At 38.3% G+C, this 16,127-nt stretch overlaps 1 long non-coding RNA gene across 2 annotated transcripts; it reads left to right on the top strand.

Moving 5' to 3' along the window:
* The first annotated feature begins 1,597 nt into the window (after nucleotides 1-1,597).
* LOC136838308 (uncharacterized) lies at nucleotides 1,598-16,120 on the top strand. Of its 2 annotated transcripts, none has more exons than XR_010852929.1 (5): nucleotides 1,598-2,279; nucleotides 3,183-3,385; nucleotides 11,235-11,350; nucleotides 12,063-12,182; nucleotides 12,820-16,120. It is a non-coding gene; the product is annotated as an uncharacterized lncRNA (long non-coding RNA). The 2 variants fall into 2 exon arrangements; XR_010852928.1 differs by having other exon boundaries at nucleotides 1,603-2,079.
* Nucleotides 16,121-16,127: the final 7 nt, after the last annotated feature.

The following is a 16,127-nucleotide window of genomic DNA, read 5'->3' as shown; positions in this document are numbered from 1 at the left end:
CCCTAAAAATATCTAATTTTAACATAAAATCTAACTTTATACTTACTTAATACTTATATATACTTTCTTTTATCCTATAAATGTCTGTTCATCGTCTCTTTATTGATTGATAGGATGATTTATTGTGTTTTAATTTAAATTACGTGTCAGGTTTCAATATTCGTCTGAATGTTACTTTTACCAGACATCTATAAGAAAATACCTTTTAGGTTTTTTTGTTTTTGATCAAAATACTTCATTAATGATCGTTTTTTATATAAATGAATATATTATATTGATATTTTATTTATTTATCATTAAAAAATTATATATAAATATTTTTTATATGCCAAATATTTAAAGCTTTGACAATAGTTATATACTTAAACAACCCCAAAGTGGTAACAGTTGCTTAAAAATATTTATATTTTGATTTATTTTAACAAATTCAACATCAAAAATCAACCAATTTTAACTTCAGATGAAACTAAAACATTCATTTAACATATCTGTTATATTACATAATTAATATTAATTTTTGTTTACGTAAATTCGAAGGTTAGATGTTTGTGTAAACAAACAAAGTTGCCAGTTAGAAATTATTGTTAATTTTTATTTTTTTTTTGTTATTTTAGTTATTTAAAGTTCCAATAGGTGGCTATAGCGTCGCAGGCCCCATGAATTTCGTAAAAACGACGAACCTAAAGTTAATCACGTAGAATGTTAATGTTAAACATATTAAATACTAAATATGATATTTAAAAAAATCAACATTTAATTAAAATAATTCAGATACGAGCCTAAATGAAGTTACCTACGTATACTTATATGAAATTTAATATCATAGATATGACGTAGGATATTAATTTTGGATAGGATAATAAATATATATGAAATTTTAATGAAAACGACTCAATTATATGCCATAAAATATATTACGATTTCATATATTTTAGGTTTTTTAGGCTCGTTGTCACTCGACCCCTAAAACGTTGGCATAGGGACGCCATCTTTCTAAAGTCATTATTGTAGCGAGCTGGCGCGCGCGTAATGTCAATTAAATTTAAATTTTGTGATTATTATTAATTAATCTTTATAAATATTATAAATTATTAAGTCTAAATGTCTTTATTATCTTCGAATTTCGTTTTATATTTGTCTAAACTTTCCAAAAGTGTTTGGCCACGAGTTTTCTTAAATTGAAAATTCGAATTGAAAATAATTACTATTTTACAGCAAAAACTAATTTTTATTTACGTTTTAAATTCATTAAATTAATTATATAGTACAATGAAAATATAGGAGCGCAGATAAACATGTTATATATAGATATATAGAAATAAAGGCGGAATCAATTTACAGAAGAGAAATAGAAGAAGAAGAACGTTTAATATTTGGCTAAAATAAGTCTATGATGTTTAAACCTCTCAATATTATTAATTCACGAAGTTTATAAGTCATTAATCGTCCATAAACTTTATAATATTTCATATTTATCGTCAATATCTCAAATTCGAAAGTTATGGAGGGCTTGGCCTCGGCAAAATGTTCCGTACCATTCTTTAACGTTTTCGAGTGGTTCTAGCGAGTTCGCGCGCTCGCACTGTTAAATACTTTTTAATTATCAATTTATCATTGATTATTATCTTATATTTTTACAGCATAATCGATCGGAATATCTTAATTATCTTCGTATTTGCTTTTGATTTCCTCCGCGTTTGTACGACGGCTGGCGAGTATGATAGCATAGGGGGATCCATCTTTCTAAAGTTTTGGATGACTGTAGCGTGTTCGCGCGCTCGCGTATGATTAAATAATTACAATAATTGTAACTATTATTAATTATTAAACATAATTATTATAATTAATTAACTCTGAATGCCTTTATTATCTCCGTATTTCGTCTTTTTAATTATCTAGACTTTCCAAAGATGTCTCTCCCGCGTCTTCTCCCGTTGCCTAGCAACCATCTCCGCACCCCGTGACGTCACAGTTTGTTTACATGTGTGGTTGGAGAAGGTTATCACTCGAAAGTGTCCTGACAATTTTGACTATTTTTGGCCCCGTTACCCCCTAAAACTCAAGTTTATCCACGCTTAAGTACGTGTAAATATGTCTGGATTAAATAAATGCCGTGAAAATAAGATAAAAGTGATTAATTCGAGTGAAAACGGGAATAAAACCGGCGGGTTTGACAGGACGGAGGGGGAGCCGGCTCTACCTCCGCCATATTGAATCCCGAGACATAAATATACAATTATGAAGTGACTCCATTTTATAATTTGATTGTGATTACGCAGGTGATTAGATAATAACGCCGGTTAATATATAATTACGCCTGGGTTGTAATTAACGGCCAGGTGGCTTTATAGTTTCAAGTTAATCGTATTAAGTTGATGGGTTCTCTGTCAAGGACATGATGGCGGATAGAAACGTCTCATATTTAAGCTTAAAAATAGACTTTCATTGATGATTTGAGTGACTCATTTGCATAATTATGACCAAATTACACAACTGTAATCCTCAACTGTAATTATTAACAGCAGTTATGTCACTATAACAAATTCATAAGCATTAAATCATATTAACTTTGGGGTTCAAGGTCAAGGACGAATAGCGTATTTTATCATGACCTTAAATCTTATATATTCGTATTTTTTAAATTATATTTATATAAATATACTCAAAACTGCATTAAAAATATACATCTGTGGATTCCAGAGGTTATTACATTAATAACCTAATAAGCAAAATATAATAATTAAGGTACTTTCTATAAGCCAGTAGGCATGGATATTTTAAGATAGTTTTGCTATTTTAACAGACAAATGGCTGTTAAAGTCTTTTATCGGACAGAATTGTAGGTTATTAGGCAAGATTGTAGGCTATTTAGACTGTCAGGAATTAACATAATAAACTAATTATTATTAGTTGCGTTAGGCATTATTATTATGGTCATTTAAAGTGCTGAGGTAAATATTGTATAGAAGGATACATTATTAATGATTGTTTTAGCTTTGAACGAAAGAGGTCAATAATAACGATTGTTTTTGCCACAATATAACAAACTTCGGTTAATGGACATCATTTCCTCGGAGGAATTGCAAAGCACAATTTCCTTGCAATTAAGACTTATTTATTTATAGATTAAATTTTGTATCAAATCTCTCGTGAATAAGTAATTTATATACCTTTATTTTCAGGTTTATTGGCGAGGCTTCGCTCGAAGACATGCTGTTGTTCCGCTCATGTTCGGAGAGAAACGACTTCGGAATGAAGTTCGGAGAGAAACGACTTCAGAATGAAGTGGTCAGACCCCAACTTTGACATCGAGAAATGGAAGTTGACGTCGCGGTACGATGTTATCCAGCCTTCGCGGTCCGACTGGATTGAACGATCGAAACTGGTGAGTTTATGGATAATTATGAACATATTTATTATTATATGGTTTGATAATTTTGGAGAGTTTATGGATAACTATGAACATATTTATTATTATATGGTTTGATAATTTTGGAATAAGCTCGTTAATCCATTGACATCCAAAGGGCATATGCAATTGCGAAAAACATTTGCATAATTTAGTGATTATGCAGATTTTTTTTGCCATAAACACTTGTCATTTCAGATCAGAGAAGAGTCAGGAACAAGGAAAATGATTCTAGGTTAAATTTAACCTCAGCAGGTGCAGGAGTGAGGTCAGGGTTGGTCCTGACCCTGTCTCAGGTGTGGGAGACATTACACAAACCCCTTTCACTCCTTTTACTGTCCTTCTATATTCCTTTCTTCCATCTTCCTTCCCTCCCTCTCAAAACAGCTGTTTCGTTAAAGCAACTGTTACACCTGTCAAGCCTCTCTTAACTCTCACGTTGCCTTTCAGCGCTGAATGACCTCATCGGTCTCAGCCACCTTTTGGCCTAAATTCTATATCTCATTCTGATGGCCGGTGACGGGCCACTTTGGAGGTGCCTCTGACGTTTTCGAAACGTCGTTGAGAGGAGGTTGCGATGAACTCTTGTCATTGGATCCTGATAATGAAACGGAAGTTGGTAATATTAACATGTTAATTTGAAGGCTGTTAGTATCAGCGGACGTCTTCAAGTCATTCAGTTCATGGAAGACATTTAACATTATAGTCAGACTGCAATGCAGTCGGGGTCAATTTGCCGTACAACATTCTTCCACTGTTATTTCTCTGACGTGTGAGAGCAACTGACGTGACGTAGAACCTTTGGGGGTTGCAGATTAGATGGTCGTGGGTGTTATGGCTGACATATCTTCGTCTTGAGGGAAGAGTTTTCGGAACACTCTGAAAGGGCCTTTCCTCGTTGCCAGGTCAGCTGTTCCTCGATTGCTGCGTTGCAGCAGGCTGAGGAGTCTGTTACCTCGATCACATTTTAGTATAAATGTATAATGTATAATGTTATACAAAATTGTCCTTCAGAAACATAGTAATGCAATTTTACTAAACGTTTCTCATTTTTCTGCCCACAACTCCTCTCTCGTTCTCTCTCTCCTCACATTTTCAGTCCTGTGGGCTGGTTGAATCCCCCTCGTCTTATTGGAACCCTAAATTATCATTCAGGAAGGGAATATATTCCGTCATTTACAATTCCAAAAGCGATCGACGGTAGAGAGAGTAATTGGTCGCATTTTAATGGTGTCCAGACCTGACACTCACATCTGGTTTTTTGCAGGTTTTGGGACCCTTGATACTAAAGTCTTTACAAGGGACAAGTTCTGTTGGCCCTGAGAATAAAATAAAATAGAGGAGACTGTATAAATTACAATACGCAACTCTTGCACATTTTGGTATTATACTTTATCTGTCGTTTGTGCTGTTATTCGTGATGGCTGTGTCATCCTAGCTGATGCATATGTCCTCATAACGCAATAGTCTCCCTGCGGACGCCGTGCGGTTGGAACGTCTTCGAAAGTTCAAGCGAAGACTCAGTGCATTACGACCCTAATACGATTTTCCTTGCATTTTAATTGGTTGTCGTGTCTCTCCCTGTTGTAAAACGGCCCTTGCGTAAGACTGGCTTGCAAGCGTGGCTGTCTGTGGGCGTGTCGAGTGACAGTTGTCAGTTGAGAATACTTGGGTTGCAAGGCTAAAAGACTTATCATTTCAGTTATACGAGCTGCCTCGCTAACTTGGACAGTGCGGCTTAAGATACTCCCTTTACTCTGGTGTATTCCGCTGTGTCAAGGTGTAACAGCAGTGTCTTACAACTGGACCCTGGTGAATCGGGGACCACTGGTCAGACGTCTAGTGACGGGTATTCTTCAGGGACGGGTGAAAGGAAGGTAGGGGTCGCAGATTGGCAGGTGTAGAAGAACCTCTCAACGACAGACTCGGAGAGCGTTTAGAGTGGCTCTACGTGGAAATTTGAGTGAGGTTCAATGAATGCCGTATAATTTCTAGCCCTAAGGTGAACTACTTGACTGACGCTCACTCAGTTGGAAGGATTCGTCGGCAATATGCATCGCACTTGAAAGGCAGTTTAGCAAAATCATCGTGATGATTTGGCCGATAAATAACATGTAATGATTTTTCCAGCAAAGCTGCAATATGTCTGCGTAAGATAAAGGTCGCCGATTGATGACACTCCATCCTGACATTAATTTATACTAAACAGTGTCCTGTTGTGACCGTCTCAGCCTGGTCGGTTCAGTCTTGTACCTAAACGCAGCTTCTGTTTATTCCCCAGAGAAGTGCGCTAATGATTAATGCCTCAGTGTTTCTGTTTCATAGCTTAGGTGGGGAAGTCAGGTGCTTCAGAGGGAGTCTTTGAGTTCGATTTGTAGGTCGTTTCTGCCGTTTGTTATAATCGTTCCTCATAGTATTTGGATAATTCATATTTAGAGGTGGACCATCGTCAGAAGTGTTTTGACTTAGTGGTCAGGTCAAACTACTTGACACACTGACGACAGTAACGAACGCACAGCTAGTTCAGGTTCCGGGATCAGTCACGTGTCGCTAAACTAGGAATGCTGCCTTATATCTCTTCCATAGGTTTAATTTTAATGATAATTTATATTTGTATATATATATTTATTAGTTTGGTAATTTGTTTATCATTTCTAATAATTGATCTTTTCTTCCGTTACCTCTTGTCAATGAACACCACGGCTTTTTGAAGCTTGAATTTCGAGTCAGTGGCCCCTTTGGTGGGCTTCTTGTCCCCCATGAATAGGGTTCGCATTCTGAATAACAATAATAATTACATTCGAGGCGATGCACTAATACCGCACATTTTGAATTGAACTAAAGCCTGGGACTAGCTAGCTGCACCATTTTCATTTTTTCTGTTCGTAAAATTAACAGACCTAAATATTTTACAGGGTCTGTTCAGGAAAGGAGAATGTTGCCTGTCACAGCTATATACTCTCCATTTCGTTTTCGGCGCCGGATGACCTCTCAGGCCCCAGTGCTTGCCCTTCGGCCTGAATTGCCGCCCTTCTTATTTGGTCGAGCCGGTCGTTGCTTTTCTCCGAGGGAGCGGAACCGTCTCGCTGGTAATTTTTGCGTCCCGTGCTTGTATATTATTTCTGCTTGATGTGATTCTCTCACGCACTTGCCTTGACTCTTCTTAATAGTCACCCTTGGAGGAAGACAGTGCCTTCAGTACACCTCATGAGGCGAACTTTAGGTATTAATAAAGAGTATATTCAACTTCCCGTTAGTCTACAAATGCACCCATTTTTTAGCTTTTTATTTTACCTCAATTTCAGCTACCCATCTTCATACTCCACCTTTAGATCCTTTATTTTCTGTATTGCTTCACCTTGCTGTCCAGCCGCTCCAACTCCCTCTATTTATTGAGCACTGAATGCCCAAGAGCTTGGCTTGGCAGCCTGAATTTCGTAAAACCAACTTACGTGTCGTCACTTGCTTTCAAAATAGTCCCCCCTCTTGGTCAGTGCCACGTTTTCGTTGCCGAGAGCGTTGTGGGCCCTTGTAAATGCATCCAGCGGTGTTTTTACAGCATTGCAGCTGCTGTTATTGCTGTTTGTGTATGGTCTTTACAGCGGGCATTGCCGCATCGAGGCTGATTGGACGTACGGTTTCAAATTCAGACACGTTTGGTGTTTGTACGGAACGAACACCACCTCGAGAAATTGGAGAGTAAAACGTTTATACAAAGCAGAAACCAAATATAATTCTTAAAAAGAGTGAAAATAAAATTAAAAAAAGAGTTAAATAAACGATGATAAGCAAAAGCTGTGCTTTGGAAGACCTCGACCACGGCAACGGATTGGGCATCTGGGATGACCCAGTTTGGGCAGGCCATATAATATCTGAATATGGAGCGTAACCTGATTCCTCATTCTGGGTAGAATGATTTGAGTTGTAGGGACTTTAGGTGTACTGCTGAATAGCTGGCTTTTAATACGAGGAATCGCAAACGGGTAGACAATTCGTGAACCGACGTACCCCGTAGGGGGGGCAGTCCCCCTAGCTGCAACCCCTTTCATTCCTTTTACTGCACCTTTCCTGACGATTGTTTTGGAGTGCAACTCTGTTCTGTCACGTCTTTAAAACCTCCTTTCCTCTCTCAGTTTCCCTTACAGCGCTGAATGGCCTCGTAAGTCCCAGTGGTTGGCCTTAAGCCTAAATTTTATATTCCGTTCCATTCCGTGACCCTACATAGCAAGAGTCCATGGAATTAAATCCTCTCATGCAAAGTACACAACGAAGAAGCAGTATAGTTCAAATAACAGCTCTGCGTGAATTTTTATTTATGATTTTGAACAAAAAACACTAAATAAAATTAGTAATTGAATCAATTACTGGATATAAAAAGCAATACGCAATGTTCGAACTTACTCTTCTAAGCCAGGTTTGTTTGATGGCAGGACAGGGAACCCATAGTTAAAAGGTGACAAGAATTAGACATTTTTCGATAACCCAGTGGGTACAATCGGGCAGGTCATCGTCAAGGTTCTGAATGTATGGCAGTAATTAAACGAAAGTGGTTTTCGTACATTTTGAAACTGAATAATCTGTTAAATATCAACCTCCTCTAACACACACTGAAAAACAATTGGGTCATTGCATAACCTTGGCACCTCAGGTGTACCTCAGGTGTACCTCAGGGGTAGATAGTTGAAAAAGCAGTATTAGCCATGAGTACATAGACTTTGTATTGAATAACATTAATTTTTGTCGTCATGTCTCCAGTGGGTCCATATTTTCCCAGTGGATTTAACCCTGTGTCCTTGGTAGCTAGCTGACCCCGAGTTTGTCAGGGCGCGGCCAGGTGGACATGGCGTACCGACACTCGCTGTTCAGGCGAATAGTTGGTAAGTAGCTTCGCGTGATTTAAATACAGGATATTGGCGTCTGTTTATTATACGCAGTTGATGTCCTTATTGAAGGAATAATTCAGTCTCCCTCCTCCGTCGTAATGTTACTGGAGCGCTCTCTCGTTGCAAACACCAAGAAAGCCTTCCGTTACGTACTTGGGACCAGTATCAGTGGATTCTCCTTAGATTTTACCAGCCATTCTCCAGGCGCTTGCAATGCAAGCACTGAAGGCATGTGTGGAAATTCACAGTTAAAGTCTTCTTGTGGTGATCTAAATCGTAGCTTGCATTATAAGGTAGCAGGGACTGCCACTTTGCGCAATCTCAAATTAAAGGTACACATCCTGAAGGCTTTGACGATTTAGAAAGCCCCATAACGAGTGTTTAGTTTCCTGGTAGCATTAGGTTTAGTTTTCTGTAAATTAAGCGAAACATTTTCAGAGATAGAGGTGAGTCATCGTTAGACGCTCGGAATAATCGTGCGCAAAACGAAGGAAATCACAGCACGGGGACTTGCCTCAAGTTGTTTATCAATTAAGTCTTGATTTTGCTGAAGTCAGTCCTTGTCAGAGGTCCGAAAAGGACCGCAGTTCACGTATGGTGGGATCGAAAACTTGCAACTACAGTAACAAGTATTATAGAGCAACTATAAAGGTTCCTGGTACGAACCTGTGGAATAGAAAACTGCAATCGGTCTGAAAAGAAGTCGACCCTTCTGATGTTTCTTGGACGTTACTGTTTATATTGTAAAATTAATCGCAAGAACCTAATTGTTTCATATAGACATTGAGTCAGAAAGGGTCTTAATTAATGAGCTGAAACTTGTAGGTACATTTGCAAGGAACCTTTAGAAAAATATTGTACCAGTGGCAAAAAATGATAATGATTCCTCATAGAGTACTTTTGTTAACTAGTGCCGGTTCAGGTATGGAAGTTATTTGCTCTGAATTTGTATAGAGGTGTTGATTTTATCAGCGTCGAGATAGGAACTTTTTCAAATGTCAGTAGGCTTTGGATTTTATCTTTTTGAATCCTTTATGTTAATTCAAGTACTGTCACCATCCGCAGAATTTCTCGAATGCCCTCGGCAAACTCCAGTGCCCTGTGGTTGATGATTGCGATTCTCCAGTTTCGACAAACGTATCGAAGACGTCCTCGTGTTTGTACGAAGGTGCTGGTCGTGTTGCAGACTTGCCTTTGATGCTTTCATTGTCCTAAGGGACTTTCTCCACCATCTCATCTGTATCAATGCATTAGGTATCACTTTTGGACAGAAGTTGGAAGCCAGGATCGCCGCAGTTGTCACTCGCGCGCGTCATCCTCGGGAATATTCTTGCGTCCTGTGATGAGTTGAGCTTGAAAATTGTCAACATCAAGGCTTTGGAAGGCAGTCATTCCCTCTTTGTCACTCAGGACAGGGTTCTAAGTGTGCCACGGGCTCTGTAAGTTGATGTCCTTCCAACCATCTGCAATTTTGTAGATGACAGATTTCAGCAAATACATTTGCAGATCCATTGTCGATAACGCTTTGGTCTATTAATAGAATGAGTACAATCATTCTGTATTAAGTTTTGCTACTTACGTTTGCCACTTTTTCACACAAGCATTCCAAGAAAAGATTTGTCTGTCGCTTTCCGTAGATACTTGATGTTTTGCGAGGAAGAACAAATTGAATTCTTGAAAACATTTTTGAGATAGTTGACGGCATATTTGCTGCATTTTTGGAACGAGAGAATTGTTTCGGAATAGGCGAGTAACTGGATTTCTGCTTATGCGACCCACTTAGATATTTCCTTGCTGCGCAGAGCATCAGCGTCCTGCGCTTGTTGAGGGGCTGATGTGATGCGCTGGCCAGCACTTTCCTCTATTCATGTTTTATTAAAAGTGCTGAATGGCCTTGTTGCCTTTCAGTCGGAGAGGCTGCTAATATTTAAAGATGTTTGCGTTACCGCCATATTTTTTATATTCGTGTTTATTTGACGTTTGTTTATATTGTACGTGCAACTTTGTAAACTTTTACTCTCAATTTTTCATGGGCCTAAAATGGTATATTTTTTATTCTATTTTGATATAGCTATAGGTGTTAATGATTGAAGCCATTTTCTATATTTGATTTAGCCAGACGAATACTGTGTGACCCAGTCTCCATTTGTACGAATATGATATTTAAAGTAAATTTTATTTTAAGGACTGCTGATTGTGGCCACCAGCACCAACATTAAAGAAGAGTTTGGACTTAGTTTCACGAGTAGGTGAGGTCTTATAATGAATTTACTCTGCATTACTGGATAGAATAATAATAGTTTTGCTTTAAAGCAAACTGTTTTGTAAATGGGTCTGCCATAGCTAAGGATTTTAACACTAGTAGAGTTGAATTCTTCGCCAACAATAAGTTGTCGACTTTTGAAACTCGTTTCAAACATCCTCTGAATTTTCCATTTAGGATTCTTGACCTGCCTCACACATACTTTAATGTCTGGTTAAAGGATGCCCAATTTAAGGTTCCTATCAATGCCCCCTTGCTGTCATTCGTGATAAGTTGGTGAACAAGATATAGGCCTCTTCAGAGCCTTCATTTTTAAGCACCTAACTACCTGAATTCCAACCTCGTCCGGGAATCCACATTATTGTCCTCACGATTCCAAATTCTTAAGTCAGCTTCTTTTAGACTTTCTTATATATGACTGTTGGCCTTTCCGGTGATTTCTGCTAAGCTCAATTTTTATTTATGTGGTTTCCAGTCAATATTAAAATACATTTCCGTGTATCAGGAGTCAAAGTCGTTGAATATGATGTCTCTGCTGTTGCATTGTGGGTAGTGGTAGGTTTCCAGACACCGGGCATTCTTGTAACTGATTAAGAGGCTTATTTTTCTTATTTTTTTAATTTATTTTCATCAATTTCCTCTCTTCCAAATGTCCGTTAACTTTTTCCACCCTTTCCAGTCGTGTCGTTTTTGCCCCGAGAAAGAACCTCCTTCGGGTCAGTCTGCGAGAATGAATCAGGCTGATTGTCGGTCCACGGAGGAATGGGACCCCATCTTGATTTATGCAGTTGTTTCGTAAGTATATATACCTTTAGGTTTTAGTATCATAATATAACGGTTTTCAATTACTCATTTTGTATCGCATTCGATTCGGCCAGATGTCTGACCCGCGGATATTATTTGACGACCACGTCTTGACCCAGTCCCCAATTGTACGATGTGAAATTTTAAGGACGGTTGAATTTAGGGACATACGATTGTAGCGACCAGCATAAACTATAATGAAATGCTTTTAAGGCGTAGTTTCTTGAGTTGCTGAGGTTTTATAACGAATTCACTGAGCATCGGTAGCTAAGATGAAGATGGTTTTTATAAAGCGAACTGTTTTTTAGATGGGTCTGCCAGACCTGGGGATTTGAACACTAGTAGAGTTGAATTATTCACGAACAATAAGTTACTTTTGAACGTTGTTTCAAATATACTCTTCAGAACTTCATTTTTAAGCACCTGAATACCTGAATTCCAACCTCGTCCAGGAATTCATTTTATTGTCCTCATGATTCCAGATTCTTACGTCAGATTTTTTTGAACCTTCCTATAAATTTATCAGCTTTAAAGTAAATATTACGATAAATTTCCACATATCAAAAGTCAAAGTCATCGGATATCATACCTCTTTGCTTTTGCATTGTGGGTAGTTACAGGTGCCCAGACATTCATGTAACTGATTTAGAGGACTATTTTTCCGTATCACGGCTTGTGTCAACTTCTTTTTCACTCTCCCCAGTCGTGTCGTTTTTGCCCCGAGAGAGAACCTCCTCCTGGGTCAGTCTGCGAGGGAGAGATTTGATTAGGGTGGCGGTCAGTCCATGAAGGAATGGGACGTCTGGATTAATATAAATGTATAGTAAGTATGTTCTTTGTAAGTGTGAACTTTAATTGAGGTACAGACAAAGCTGTGGCTATCATGATTAGACCAGTATAGCTTTAGGCCCTGTAGTGGGGTATAGCCGTCATTGCACCTCACGTATGGTCCACTGTAGGCATTACGTGAGGTTCCTTGCAGCTTCTAACATCGTACTTTCCTTAATATAGCTATAGACGTTAATGATTGAAGCCATTTTGTATATTTGATTCAGCCGGACGAATACTGCGTGACCCGGTCACCATTTGCACAAATATATTTAAAGTAAATTTTATTTTAAGGACTTATGATTGTAGCCACCAGCACCAACATTAAAAAGTGTTTGGACTTAGTTTCATGAGTTGGTGAGTTTTATAATGAATTTACTGTGTGTTACTAGATGAGATGATAATAGTTTTGCTTTAAAGCAAACTTTGTAGTTGGTTCTGCCAATGCAAATGGTTATTAGTACTGTAAGTTCTAGACTTTGACAGTTGCTTCAGTTAATGACACAGTTATACGTTAAGGGTGATTCAGATATGAATAGACAATATATTGCTGAGTTTGAACAACTGTTGTATAGAATTTGAGAGAACACAAAGCTGTTTACAGTAGAATTAACTATTTTTCTTCTCTACAGGTTGAAATGTATTCCAGCATCGCCGAGGAATCATCGGAAAGACATCGAACGCGTACAACACTGAGGAACAAGATCCCAGTCCGGCACAAGTCCACGTTCGTCTAACAGGCAGACGTCGAAACCGACCTTCCCTCAGTGCAAAGTTTTAGACCCTTTCCTAACGGGTGTGGTACCTGTAACCTGTACAGCCTGTATTGTATTGTATAGTACCTGTATGTGAGAGTTTTCAAAGGTACTGTAGCCTCTTTAACCTGTACTGCAGGGCAGGGCCGTCCAAGGTCTTTAGTCTGAGGGCCACTCCTGAAAAAACAAAGTCAAAAAGAGAAATATACTTTTACTCATTTTTCTCTAAGAGGGCCACTTCCAAAATCAAACGGGGCCTCTTTTGGTAATGTCGACAGATTCTAAACTAGCGTATCCAACACTTCTTTTGGTAATGTCATTTCAGACAGTGCTCCCAAAAGCCTACTTTGCGTGATCTCGTCTCTTGAAAAGGCATCGGTTTATGTACGCGGCGTTTGGGGGCGTTTGTTTAGGCTATTCCATGGAAAAAATTGGAAATTATATCTGTTAAACATTTGTAATCGTTTTAAGCTGTGCAGATGCCAGTGAGGTTAGTCGTATGATGGATTGCAAGGGGCGTACTGTAATCATTTTTGCATAATTCGTGTGTCTACAACTCCGGGTATTTCCTGTGGGCAGGATAATGTACATTTGTATTAATATATCTCACAGTACAAAACTGACGGAATGATTCCACTTAATCAGGTACATACATAAGGTTCGCCTCTGGTTCACTCGTGTGGTGCACTGCAAGCATTACCGTAGGGCGTTCGAGACATCCCTTAGCTGCTGCCACTTCTCTCTAAAGCGTTTTACTTTACCTCCGTCCCCTCTTACTTTCTGCCGTCTTGCTGTCCAGTTTTCACGAGTCGAATGACTCCTAAATCGCCCCCAGATTCTGGCGTTGCGTCGACGTTGGTCAGGGTTTGTCAGACGCTGACATCCACGCGACACGAACCGTTGTTTTCCGCACGATATTAGCACAACGTAATCGTGATTCTAGAAGGGATTTTGCTTCAGTCGATCAGCTGGGAAGAATAGCGTTAAAGATATCTGTCATTATTATTATTATTATTATTATTATTATTATTATTATTATCATCGCAAACTCTTTCTGTTTTTTACTTTCAAAAACGGGTTAGCTTTTATGAGCGAGCGTCAAGTTACCCTCCAAGAAATGCATACGTAATTTTCGTCGAGCTTTCGTTTCGAAATATCTCACATCTTGAATGAAACTCGAGTGTTCTGACACAGAGCAAAATAATTATGGAGAAAGAGCAAAGCAACGTCACTCATTAAAGCGTTTCAAGAAGTTGCGGCACTTGGACAACCGCACGAGGAGAAGCCGAGCGGTCAAAAACGCAACTTTGTCAATTGTCTCTCTCGTATTCTGACATGAAAAGACACCGAATCGAGCAGATTTCGTTTGTTTATTTTGATTTATCTATTAATTTGTTAGAGTATCCGTTTCCCTAACAACTGATGTCTCGTCTTTTTGCGTTTCTCTTTTCGTTCTGGTACCTTTTCCGTCGAGTGAACGCCGTTACGTTCTTTGGAAGCTTCTTGAGTTTCCCGTCAGTGGCCCCTTTGGTGGGCTTGCTCCGTACGAGTAGGGTTCATCTTCTGAATAATATAATAATAATGATGATAATGGAGCTAGGACAACCGCAGTGAGGAAACTTGTCGTGACGGATATTTAAAACGTTGCAAGGACATTTCACCGTAAAATGTATATTTTAGTTTTTAGCTTATTTCTTTTAGAGATCAATGTAACTACATTCATATAGTTATCTTCAAGTATATTTATCACTTTTCATTGATTTTCATGTATTCATTTAATTATAATTATATATAAGAAAAGGATAAAAAAAAAAATGGAGACCACACACTTTATTTAAAAAGTTTTCTAAAAAAAAATTCAAAGCTAATAATCATGTATGTTCACAGCAGTTGCTCGTAAATAATGTTGTTTTGCGTTTTGATCATGACCTCTGACAATACTTAGTACGCGCTTATAAACTCCTCGTCATAGAGTTTCTTGACCGCTGTTTCACCTCTTTCGGCATCGATTATCTTCGTTTTAGAAAGATATTCTTCGTTTTTCAGTACGTTGACGAGTTTCCATAAATTTGGATGCGTATTGGTCACAGATGCTGGAAGCGCATGATGGAACCCTTCTACTCCATTGTTGGTATTAGCCGGCTGATCTAAGGTTCCTTGATAAACATTCCAAAGTTCGACAGGAAAAGTTGGAGGAACTCTACGACGACGAGGTCCCCTCCCTCCCTCTCTCCCCCCCAATGTAATGAGTTTCAAAATATGCAACTAGTTCTTGTGGTAAGTCATCGCCATCAACCAACTCTATGAATGCATCAATGATGTCTGAAGGCGGTATGAATGCTTTTTGTATTAAAAGCACAATCACTTTGATATCGAACCTTAAGCCCAATGTCTGTCACTTTTCTTTAAACATTACAGAAATGAAAATAACAGCCTGTTACATTTGCAGAAGGGAAAATGTCAGAAAAACTAGCTGGTTCGAAATCAGTCATTAGATTTTCAGGTTCTAGGGACTCGAGTAAATCCTTAACCTTTTGAAAAAACGTATCGTAAGATTCCTTAGTCTTATTCGGAAGGAGACCCTGAACTCGTGGGATGCATGCATGTCCTATGTTGACGTGTAGAGTATGTAACTGATAGAAGATTTCAGGACAAACCTTAAATCGTAGGGGTTTGAGTTTCAACTGATAAAAGTAGATAATACAAAGGTTTAAGATAAAAAAAAAAAATAAATAAAAAATATGGTAAACTACCGAAATTTATAACGACCCTTCTCACTCACTCACTCACTCACTCTTTCTTCAATTTTTTTTTTTTAATCTATACATGACAAAGCATATACACTTTACGGCGAAATGTCCTTGCGGCAAAATATCCGTACGGCAAGTTTTCTTACGGCAAATTGTCCGGTCTCTGATGATAATAATAGTCAGACGAGTACCGTCCCTACTTGTATTTCCAATTCAAAATACCTTTGGCTTTTGTAGCTACATTTTAGATTCCATTGCAGTTAAAAATATCCAATTTATTTCTCTTTTTTTTCACGGGATGTTGGGTCTGTCGAGTACAAAGAATCATGAATTACTTTCGCTGTAGAAAACTATTTGTGTCAGTTTTGTTTTCAGGAACTTTTAGTTTTTTCTTTGATCAAAATAAAAATTGCGTTTGTGTTTGTCAATACCCGA

This window comes from Macrobrachium rosenbergii, unplaced genomic scaffold (genome assembly GCF_040412425.1).
Source record: "Macrobrachium rosenbergii isolate ZJJX-2024 unplaced genomic scaffold, ASM4041242v1 60, whole genome shotgun sequence".
In the NCBI taxonomy this organism is placed as follows: Eukaryota; Metazoa; Arthropoda; class Malacostraca; order Decapoda; family Palaemonidae; genus Macrobrachium; species Macrobrachium rosenbergii.
This window is presented reverse-complemented; position numbering and strand designations above follow the sequence as displayed.